Source organism: Taudactylus pleione, unplaced genomic scaffold (genome assembly GCF_031769625.1).
Source record: "Taudactylus pleione unplaced genomic scaffold, aTauple2 ptg000108l, whole genome shotgun sequence".
In the NCBI taxonomy this organism is placed as follows: Eukaryota; Metazoa; Chordata; class Amphibia; order Anura; family Myobatrachidae; genus Taudactylus; species Taudactylus pleione.
This window is the reverse complement of record NW_028284510.1, coordinates 1,913,960-1,925,477: the sequence shown is the minus strand read 5'-3', so window position 1 is coordinate 1,925,477 and position 11,518 is coordinate 1,913,960. Positions and strand designations below refer to the sequence as shown.

Sequence of the window (11,518 nt, the reverse complement as noted above, 5' to 3'; positions counted from 1 at the left end):
AGAAATCCATTGTAACTGCTCTTGCGTGCTTTAATAGATGGCATTCCTTTGTTAAATAGCTCCAAAACCCAAAAATGCAGAAACAGCCATATTTGGAGCATTGACCACATTTTGGGCTTAATCTTCCAAACACCCTGACTAGCATCAAACCCTATTTTTCATGTACTTGTCATAAATACTATTAGCAATATATGTGCACCAATTTCCATATCATTATGACATCCACTGGCAGAATTCTGGTTGGCACGAAAATAAAATACAACAACAATTGTTGTGTATATCACTAATTAGCCCAGCTATCCTCTATAATGAAGCTTTTTCTCATTGTAAAACCACAAAATGCAATTTACTAGTATTGATTTATAATGATCAGGGTTTGTAATCCAAAGAATATAGCACACTAATATCCACTACATAGGGGCATATTCAATATGGGGCAAAAAGTCTTTTATCGGCAATAATTTATCGCCGATGATGTCATTTTCGCTTGTTTCAATTATCCACATATTCAAATTCAAAGACTTTTCACCGATGCGACAAGTCTTTGTAAAAAAACGGGGATAAGTTTTCTCCATGTAATACAAATAAAAAGTGCAGAATTGGGGTTTTGGCATGCAGAATAATAAAAAATATCCTGCAGCCTTTTTAATGTCCCCTAAAAGTCATCTGTGTCTAAAACAATTTATAAGAAATTATCAGGACACCCCCAAAAATGTACTTAAATATTAGGGGCGAAAAATAATAACTGGGGAACAAAGTTTTAAACCCTTCAGAGAGGGTTCCCATGTATACAGCAGGTATTTTCTAGAATGCGACTGGTAGCGGCAGGTGCATTTTTGAAGAATTTAAAAAATAACTTTAGGGACTTAAAAATATGCTTACACCCATTTTTATGTACCCCAAATTTGGTGGGCATAGTTATTTTTACAAAAAAAAAGCTAAGTGCTATTCTTCACTAGTTCTTCACAGGCGCGTTTACATCTTTTGGGGGGTGATAGCATGATTTCTCCAAAAACTGACACGACTTTTCACTACTTACCTTTCCACCTGGTCCCGTTTTCGCTGGACCCTAATTGAATATGGGGATAAGCGGGCATGCGCCCAATACTTTATCCCCTCCAAAAACGATGATGATGGGGAAAAGTCAGAGGTCGGACTTTTCGCCCCATATTGAATATGGGGGAAACAATGTAGAAGGCCTGTTTCTAACTTTCTTTGGAACTTTGCAGCAGTTTCTAAATAAAGTTCAGGTTTTTTTCCAGTCAATGTGGATTCCTGAGTTTTCAATACCATTTGGATTGCACTAAACTGTTAACCTATGTACTGATACATGTATTTTAATGGTATACTGTAATACAATTTTACTGTGTTTTTTATAAAAAACAATTCTTGCCATATGTTTATTCATACACTTTCATTCTGCCAAAATTGTAATATTTTGTTTCTGTCCCACTTACTAGTGGGACTGTTAGCACTATAATATTATATTTGTATTGTTGATTATTATTTGTATTTAAACAATGATAACTTCCATGGGTAAAAGAGAAGTAGTAGGTCCACAAGTGTGACAAATTTCACTTAAGCAAAAGCTGTGGTTATCAAGTTATGGAGCGACTGATCCGTGCCAGCAATACAGAAGATCATTACTGCAGCCGATAGTGGCACAGAAATGTCATTATTTATCCATATATTGGGGGACATTGAGAGGACTCTCTCAGATCCTAGCGGTGGTGAAATCAAAGTTCATCCAAAGTTACATTTAAATCCACTGACTAATCACAGCACATAAGTGACCACACTCATCCAGCTCATTTACAATTCCAACAGTTCACAATTCCTTAGTATAAAATCCAGATCAATCTAAATATTGGTGACAGCCTCACAAGCTAAAATTAGACAATAATTGCAAAGTTGCATCAATTTGTGACAACACAGAGGATGCAGTCATGACAACAGGATACAAGATAAGTGTGTGTACACACACACACACACACACATAAATATTTATACACACCCCTGAGGAAGTCATACGGTACACAGGGCTAAACGCATTGGGAGGAGAGTGCTTCGGGACCTATGGTGATGTATGTTGGCATTCATTGCCTGGTTTTGGCACTTTTATAAGATAAGCCCATACCAACCTTTTATACTATTGTAAGTTTGCGTATGTTGAAATTTTAAGAAATTAAATATGTTATGGGGTACGTAATGATTGATGACTTTTTCTCACCCTTATTTTTGAGTTGCTGGTGGATACCTTTGCAGAAGTTTAAGAGGATGTATTTTCCCTTAAAGAACTTTCTGATTAAGATAAGCCTATAAAATTTATTCTTTGGTATGGGGTAATTTGGGTTTTTCACATTTCAAATTTTTCACATTGGTAGCTCTTTTGAATAATATTGCACAAAAAGATGCCTACACAAACACACACACGTATGCACGCACACACACATACCCTCCATTATCGGCACAGTTCCTTTCTCATATCACGTGAGTCTCTTTTCTAATAATAGCCCCACGGTCAGGAGATATATGCACCTAATCAGTACAGGTTGAGTCTCCCATATCCAAAATGCTTGGGACCAGGAGTATTTTGGATAACGGAATATTCCGTATTTTGGAATATTTGCATACCATAATGAAATATCTTGGGAATAGGACCCAAATATACACAGAGAATGCATTTATGTGTTATATACACCTTATACACACAGCCTGCAGGTCATTTTATACAATATTTTTAATAATTTGTGCCTTAGATAAAGTTTGTGTACATTGAACCATCAAAAATCAAAGGATTCATTATCTCAGTCATGTCAAAAAAAATTCCGTATTTCGGAATATTTGGATATGGGAGACTCAACCTGTAATATCTTTAATTTAAATCCCCCTTGATAAGGAACAATAAAAGATTTAATGAGCCATTCGCAGTTTCACTGTACCGTGTGTATTGAATTGTGTATTGTATATAAAACATTGGATACTCAGCTTGGCATGCAGGTGGATGCATGGCAGGACGTGACATCTAGTCGTGTATACTGGGGGAGGCTGGGAGCCGCTTCAGCAGCCGGGAGGATTCCAGGAGTCAGACACTGTCACCGGGATGTGCCTGAGTGATTTTACTGCCAGGTCCAATTTTTAGTCCCGGTCCGAACCTGGATAGACATAGTGCCTAAAAAAACACAAGATACCCTTCACAAATCGGTGTACATTTGTCTCTGCTTCAGGCCCTATGTGTGTAAAGGATTTTTCTTCTATTAAGCTAAATACTGTCCAATTATAAATGTGCTCATTAGCTGAGGTGTAACTGTAAGGCACTACATATGTACCATAAAATAAGGAATGAAACACAATATTCTCCAGCTCTGAGCTGATGCAAAAATTATGTTGCTCAGCTGTGAGTTGTTCTGCCCAGCAGAGATAGGCCTCCTATTTATCACATTTTAGTCATGCACCAAAATTACAATTTTTGGTTCAACATGTAACAGGCACCATGTCAACATCTCAGAACATTAACATGTTCACATAACCCTAACAGAATGCCGACAGTTAGGGTTATGCGCCACTGGGGAGGGTTAGGTTAGGCTGTGGTGGGAAGTTATGGTTATACTGTGGAACTGTTAGGGTTAGGGACTAGGGTTAGGGACAAAACATTTATGAGAACACTGCTAAGTCACCCATCTACGCTGGAAGTGCTGCTCACATGACCACCGTGACCAGGAAAAAGTCGGTGGTTCACCAGGGATATTAGGTCAACATTCTATCATGTAAATACGTCACCCATGTAGACATGATAAAATGTTAACATGGTCACTGTCGACATGCTAAGCATGTCAACATTCTCATGTTGACCTGATGCATGTTGACCTACCACACCCATGCTACACGCATGTATTTAACACATTCCTTTCCTTACCATACGGTCTGCAGTTGCTTTGTATTAGCCTCAGAGTGAAGTGTGTCTATCACCAAATACAACAGTAATTTAGCAGAGCTAGATAATCCTTTAGGCAACCAAGGCCCCTGCTTATGGCCCAATGGGCACTGAGGGTCTCTAACCAGATATTGTGATCTTTTTTGAGCAACACATACGACAATGGTAGGCTGGGGGGACAATATGGTGCCATGAGATGCATGGGCCCCCATTTACTAACAAGTTTTATCACCAAAGCGAGTGATAAATGTCACTGTGTATGATAAATGGTGCTCCAGCCAATCAGCTCCCAACTGTCATTTTTCTAACAGTTGATAGTTGGGAGCTGATTGGCTGGAGCACCATTTATCATACACAGTGAAATGTATCACTCGTTTTGGGGGCCATGGTGTCTTAATCAAGCCCTGCCATTTGTTAGAGTGAGTATGAAATGAGTAAATCATGCTTAGCCATTATTTGCAGAAGGCATAACTGTCATCTTGTTAGGGAAAACCATTTATACGTAGTTGAATATGTAGCTGTATAAACTGATTCATGTATACAGTCTCTTCTGTGTTCCCATGTCTTTCATTGATGACCTTGGTGGTAATCAGTGCAGTTTTGTTCTGGTGAATGAAAAAAAACACAGTGATTCACTTGGTATTAGCAATATGAGGTTTCCTACGGTTACACAATGTAATGGGCATAGTAACTTCTGCTTTCTACATACAGTTAAATGTGTTAAACAATTTACATTTTAAAACAAAGTCAAACCTAAGACGCCTGGTAACGAGGGGGATTGTAGTAAGAAAAAGAGAAAACCAAAGTCTAGAACAAGAAAAAGAAAAAAGCACACAGGTAAGGAAAGGAACTGAATTTACAAATTTGTCTATATAATATATGTTATTTTGTAAACATTTCTACAGTACTATGGGCTGTGTTTACTACAATCCATATTTAAAATGCAGTTGTAGTGTGAAATATCACATGGATGTACTAACATGAGCATGCAAGGACAGAGCTTGCGATAAAGCTCTGTCCCTGCGAATCCCGTCCGCACTCTTCTCTCTGTATTTTACAGAACAAATACAGGGAGAATGTGTCTGCACATGTGCCACTGCCAGATACTACCATTCCCCCCCACGCGGACCCCACTGACCCCCCCTACGATCACTGCCCCCGTTCAGCTTATACTTACCTCGGTGATCAGTGCTCCGGTGAGGTCCTCTCTCTGGGGCTCCAGTCAGCTGGTCTCCCGGCTCCTGCACTGGGACCAACTATTTTTTTTAATAGTAATTAGCTTGTGGTCTATTTAGACCACGCAGCTGATTACAGGGGACCAGCTCCTGCCTCTGCTCAGCCTCAGTTGGGGAGTTGGGGAACTGGGGTGATGCCCCAATAATGCCATCTCTATCTGGGGTTATTATCACAGGGCTTCTCCCAGTATTTTTTCACAATATTTTCAGTAAATTTGGCCAGATCACATTTCCCATTACAAGTAAGGGAAATGTGATCTGCTTACTAAAAATATGTGAATTGATGGGCATGGAGTAGTTTTTCATGAAAACGACTTCAACCTCCCTTTAATAAATGTAAGTGATACTAAAATAATGTGAAATGGACGTGAAAGCGCCCGTTTTCACATTATTTTAGTATAAATTATAATGTTAATAAATATTAGACCCACCCGAACTTTCAGATCCGAGGCGAGAACCGAGCTAGGCTCGGGTTTTCCTGCATGACTCAGATCTCAAAACGAGGCAAAATGTCATCCTCCCGCTGTCGGATTCTCTGGGGTTTTGGATTCTATATATATTGATCGGCACCATTTTCACTCAGGGTGTGGATGGTGAACTGAACAGACGTGTTGCTGTCACTGCTGTGTCAGTGTGTTGGCCATCTTATCCTGTCGGGGTCTGGGGCTGAAGGCTGCTGCTGTGTTGTCCATAAAGGGACTGGGGCTGCAGTATATAACAGAGGGCTTCAGTGGGTGCAGCAGCTGCTGTGTCACTTGTCCTGTCAATCAATGGGCTGCTGCTGTGTAGTATCACATATAAAACATAATATAAATATAATTGAATAAAATATTTATTAGAAATATAATTAATACAGTACTGAATGTCAGTCAAAACATTAATATCAATAGGTAAAAATAAAATAAATTAGTACATTAACACTCTGCACCAGAATGTGTGTGTTGCCGATCGATATATTAAAGCAACTCATGTATCACATGGCTAAAAATGGATACAAGAATGACAAATGGGGAAAAAAATGTATTAGAATATCTATTTCCAAAATGACTGGCAAATGTGAAGCTCCAAAAGGATAACCTGGTTAGGATAGACCAAAAGATTGTATAGATCCGTATATGGTTGATGGTAAAAAATAACTAATAGCAGTAAATAAATGAAAGTCAGTCAATAAAGCAAATTGATCCGGATAGCATATGGATTATCCTATAATAAACAACTCACATGTCAGAGCTCACCTCCAAGGCAATGATGGTAAATTGCTCCAGAAATGGATGCAGTGCCAGCCTGTAGGTAAGAGGCAGGTACGCAGCTGGAGAGTGCCGAGGAGTTTGCGCAGTGAATACACACGTGTGTGCCAAGGAGGACTGGCCGCTCTGGCGGTCATGGGACACAACCAAAGCCCCGCTGTGAGGACTGCAATCGGTGAAGCAGTGGAATGTCCAGCAATAGAGTCGCTCTCTCCAGAGAGATGAAATGATGCAGCCGCGTGCGTGTTCTCCGCTCTGCTGAGCCGCGGCTGGTAGACAAAGTCGGCGTGGCAAATGCTGGATACTGGATATTATGTCAGCTTGCTAGTGCACAAAGAAATGGTAATCTTTTCTGTAATCCTCTTTACATCTTGCTGTGTTATTAGAGCTGCTGTTGTTGGCCATTAAGGGGCTAGGGGCCTGATTCAGAGCCTGACGCTCTGACCAGAGCGCTCGCTCTGAATCAGGGGCCTCCTCCATGAAAATGTAGCGGCCTTCTGGCCACTCGTATAGCTGTGGGTGACCACCCACAGCATATGGGAGCGGCCAAAAAGATGGTCGCGATGGTCTTGACCATCGCGACTATCGGACTTGTGACGGAGACCCTGCGGTAGGGTCTCCCTGCCACAGGCCCTGTAGTGATTTTGGCTCTATCAGAGCCAAAATCGCTCCCACTGACATCACTAGTGATGTCAGTGGGGCCGGCTTCAGACGGTAGGCATTCCCATGGGAACGCCTCCGTCTGGTGCGAGACGGATGTCTCGCACCAGTCAATCAACATCGACAGCACGCCCCCTTTGGTGAGAGACCCGGAGCGATGGAAAGCCTGTCGCTCCCCGGGTCTCGCGCATGCGCACGACGGAGCTCCCTCCGTCATGCGCATGCGCAGTGGGGAACATCGACCTGCTTGCGAGTGTACTGCTGCTCGCGAGCGGGTCTGAATGACCCCCTAGGGCTGCAGTCCATAAAGGGGTGCTGTGTTGTCCAGGGGGGGTGCTCTGTCAATCACGGGTGCTCTTCTCCAGTGTAAAAAAAAATAAAAGTGCTTTTTTTTGTGCATTAGCAACTTAGCTGCACTATTATTGTTTGGTGACACTGCCGGCCAGACCGCAGTTTATCGTCCACGTATTAATGACTGTGGGATGCTCTTCCCCATTGTGAAAAAAATAAAAGTGAAATTAAAATAATAATATCAAAATAATTCTACAAAAAAAAAAGATTTTTTTCTTTTGTGTGTGTGCATTACCAACATAGCTGCGCTATTATTGTTTGGTGACACTGCCAGCCAGACCGCAGTTTATTGTCCATGTATTGTGACACTATAAGTCATAGCGCAGTGTGTTATTCTTATTCATAAATAATTAATCTTGTGACACTAAGTGGTAGCGCAGTGTGCTATTCTTATTCATAAATAATCCTGTGACATTGTAAGTGGCAGCACAGTGTGTTATTATTTTCTTATTCATAAAAAATCTTGTGACACTGTAGGTCATTGATACCGCAGTGTAATATTTAAAATTGGCACAAATTGATGTTTGTGCTGTACGCCACTTCATTCATGTTTATTGATATGGAGAACAATCAGTTGAGACTTGAGAGGAGAGCAGGAACCACATACTAGTGCTGGAGCTGCTGCCAGTGCCACCAGTCATGACGATACTAGTCCATTTACATCATCTATTAAAGCCAATACCCAAGGGCATACAGGGCTTATGTCAGGGCATCTAAAATCAAGAATAAATATTTTACAGTGGTTAAGAAGAAAACACCAAAGGGAAAGTTAGCTGTAGAAAGATATAAAATTGGCAATATGCCAGTTTCACCACATGAAGTGGCAAGGAAAGGCTAAGGCATTGGCCTATATTTATGACTGGTGGTTCTGCCTCTTATGATGATGTAAGCACAAGTGAACATGCTGACATAGAAATCGAGGATGCTTCTGTGGAAGTGCACTAGGATGAGCAGGATATTTGTGTACCTGATGCTAATGAGGATGTTGATGATGAGGATGTTGTTGATGAGGATGTTGTTTGTATAAATTAGGCACTAGTGGATAAAACAGTTGTTGCCAATGATAAGGAAAAGCACATTGTCATGCCTGGGCACAAAACAAAAGAAAGGGTTGTGTTGACTCATCTGCATCACCAGTGTGTTTTTTTGGGAAAGTTTAGTTTTTTCTCGGCAGATGCACTTACTGGAGAAACTGAAGGAGAAGCCACTGCTGCATCATATGGCACTTGAGCTGACAATTTGCTTACCAACAGATCTTTGCATCTCTTCAGATCTGTGTCCGTTGGGAAGAAAGACACAATGTCTTCATCCCTTCTGGGATGAAAATCCACTCCCTGCAGCAGCTGGCATAGCACTCAAGGATTCTTAAGAAAAACACAATGTAAGACTTAAACTTGCATTTGCTCTGTTCAGCTTGTTGCCATATCTGTGGTTAAGTGGACAGTGGGTACAACAGCATTTTGGAGGCCACTAATTAAGTGTTTTCTAATGTCCCTGCGCTGATTGGAAAATGCTTTTCTAGTTAAGTGGTATCTTTGCAAAGGATTGTTTAACAGTCAATTGTTTTTGAAAGCACTATTAGTAGTCTTCCTGGTCCCCTTCTGGGATGAAAATCCACTCCAAGCAGCAGCAGGCATAGCACTCAAGGATTCTTCTGGTGCAAGGACTAATGTGAATGAGCAAAATATATTTTTTAAATGCCTCTCCTTCTCCCTCATAAATTTGCTTCGGAATCAAAAACTGTAATTACATTTACTACCAATCAACCCTTCCTGTTCCTGCCTTCAACTACATACATACTCCAACTCCCTCAGGCCTCTTGAATAATAAAAATATTTGTTTCCTGATTTGCCATGTTGGAAGTTGAACTGCCACATGTTTGTGCTGCCCACTGCTGCTGCTTTTATAAAAAATTACAGATCCAAAACCAAAACATGCAAGGGGAGGTTTTGGCAAAAACCAAATCCATATCCAAAACACAGAGATACAGATCCAAAACCAAAACCAAAACCAAAACACGGGGGTCGGCGCACATTTCTAATAAATATGCCCCTATGAGTGAAAACATAAAATGTTGAATAGGGTTAGAGAGTTTACATAGAGGCAATGTTTATACTAAATGTATTTTGTTCATATTTCTTGGAGTATGAAAACTTAATGTAATAAATTTTGTTCAAAGTTTTTGTCTTTGGTCAACCCCTTCTCAATCAGTCATACTCTGTGCGCATTTCAAATAAAGGGCCTGATTCAGAGATGAATGTAATGGCGATTCCGTATGCAGAGTATGTGAATTGTTTGCCATTGGGCATGTGTATAAGTCACACTGAGCGTGCACTGCGCTGTGGTTGCATTGCAATTATGGACGCACATAGGAATATTTGGCACAGTGATTAACAGGTTGTCAGCATTTTGGGGTAGTAACAGGGGGGTGGTTTTGCCTGTATGTTTAAATGCCATTTCATGGGCATGCATAAATCAGGCACTGTGATTGGCTACACAGCATGAGAGCCCTCTGTGTGACAGAAGAGCTGCTGAGTCTTCCGCTGGTCAGACCTGCCACAAGGGCAAGATTGCAGCTCGATGTGCATTGATGTTACCGATATTTACACAGGTATGCTTAGTCCCACGCAGGTAAGGAAGTAGCAGTGTGCGTCTTTCTGCTCAGGTGGTCTTTGCAGACATTAGCATATTTTCACAACTGTGTTGCATATGAAATTGCAGCTCCGATCACATTAGCGTCCATCTCTGAATCGGGCCCATAGTTGCTTCCCCTAACCCACCTACATGTGCCACAGGTGTATTTGAAGCTTGTTTTACATTGGTCAAAGTGCATCTATTAATGATCAACTCTACAGAAGGGCATTCCAACAGTCAGAATCCTAACACACACTATACCAGTGGCGGGATCCCGACAGGTCAAAATGCTGATAACTTAAAATTGTAAGTATTAGGGTTAGGGTGCGGGAGGGGAGGGTTAGGCTTAGACTGCAAGAGGGGAGGGTTATTGTTAGGCTTCAGTAGGGGAGGGTTAGGGTTAGGCTGTAGTAGGGGAGGGTTAATGTTAGGCTGCAGTAGGGGAGGGTTAGGGTTAGACTGCAGTAGGGGAGGGTTAGACTGCAGTAGGGGAGGGTTAGCGTTAGGATGCAGTGGGGTAGGGTTATGGTTAGTCTGCAGGAGGTGAGGGTTAGGGTTACTCTGTGGGAGGGGAGGATTAATGTTAGGCTGCAGTAGGGGAGGGCTAGGATTAAGCTGGCCACACACTAGACCAACTTTCATCCAACCATCCAACTAGTTGTCTGGTTGGAATGAAAATCTGGTAACGTATGGGAGTAAATGATGATCAACAATTTGTTCCTAAAGGCCAGAAAACAGATGAAAATGGTCTTCAGAAAAGTTTGTTAAATGTTTGATTATAAACAATTTGTTCAAACAACAGTTTTTGTCCATATTCTGGCATTTGGGAGCAAATTGCTGATTGTCATTTGCTTTCATACTTTACCAGATTTTCATTCCAACCAATCAACTAGTTGGCTGGTTGGATGTAAGTTGGTCTAGTGTGTGGCCAGCTTATGTCTGTGGGAGAGGATAGATAGGGTTAGGTTGTGAGAGAGGATGGTTAGATTTAGTCTGTGGGAGGGGAGGGTTAGGGTTAGTCTGCGGGGGGGAGGGTTGGGGTTAGGCTGTGGGAGGGGAGGGTTAGGGTTAGTCTGTGGGAGGGGAGGGTTAAGGTTAGTCTGTGGGAGGGGAGGGTTAGGGTTAGGCTGTGGAAGTGAATGGTTATGTTTAGGCTGTGGGAGGGGAGGGTTAGGGTTAGTCTGCAGTAGGGGAGGGTTAGGCTGCAAGAAGGGAGGGTTAATGTTAGTCTGCAGTAGGGGAGGGTTAGGGTTACACTGCAGGAGGGGAGGGTTAGGGTTAGCCTGTGGAAGGAGAGGGTTATGGTTAGTTTGTGGGAGGGGAGGGTTAGGAATAATCTGAGAGAGGGCAGGGTTAGGGTTAGTCTATGGGAGGGGAGGGTTAGGGTTAAGCTGTGGGAGGGGAGGGTCAGGGTTAGGCTACAGTAGTGCACGGTTAGGGTTAGCCTGCATGACAGG

General features: G+C 41.9%; 1 protein-coding gene across 1 annotated transcript in view; it reads left to right on the top strand.

The window, feature by feature from the left end:
* The first annotated feature begins 4,686 nt into the window (after positions 1–4,686).
* Positions 4,687–11,518, top strand: part of LOC148525426 (sialic acid-binding Ig-like lectin 8) — a 47,651-nt gene continuing 40,819 nt past the window's right edge. Inside the window, exon 1 of the mRNA XM_088470947.1 lies at positions 4,687–4,771. The gene's annotated coding sequence lies outside the window, so the exon portion shown is untranslated. The remainder of the gene's footprint in view (positions 4,772–11,518) is intronic.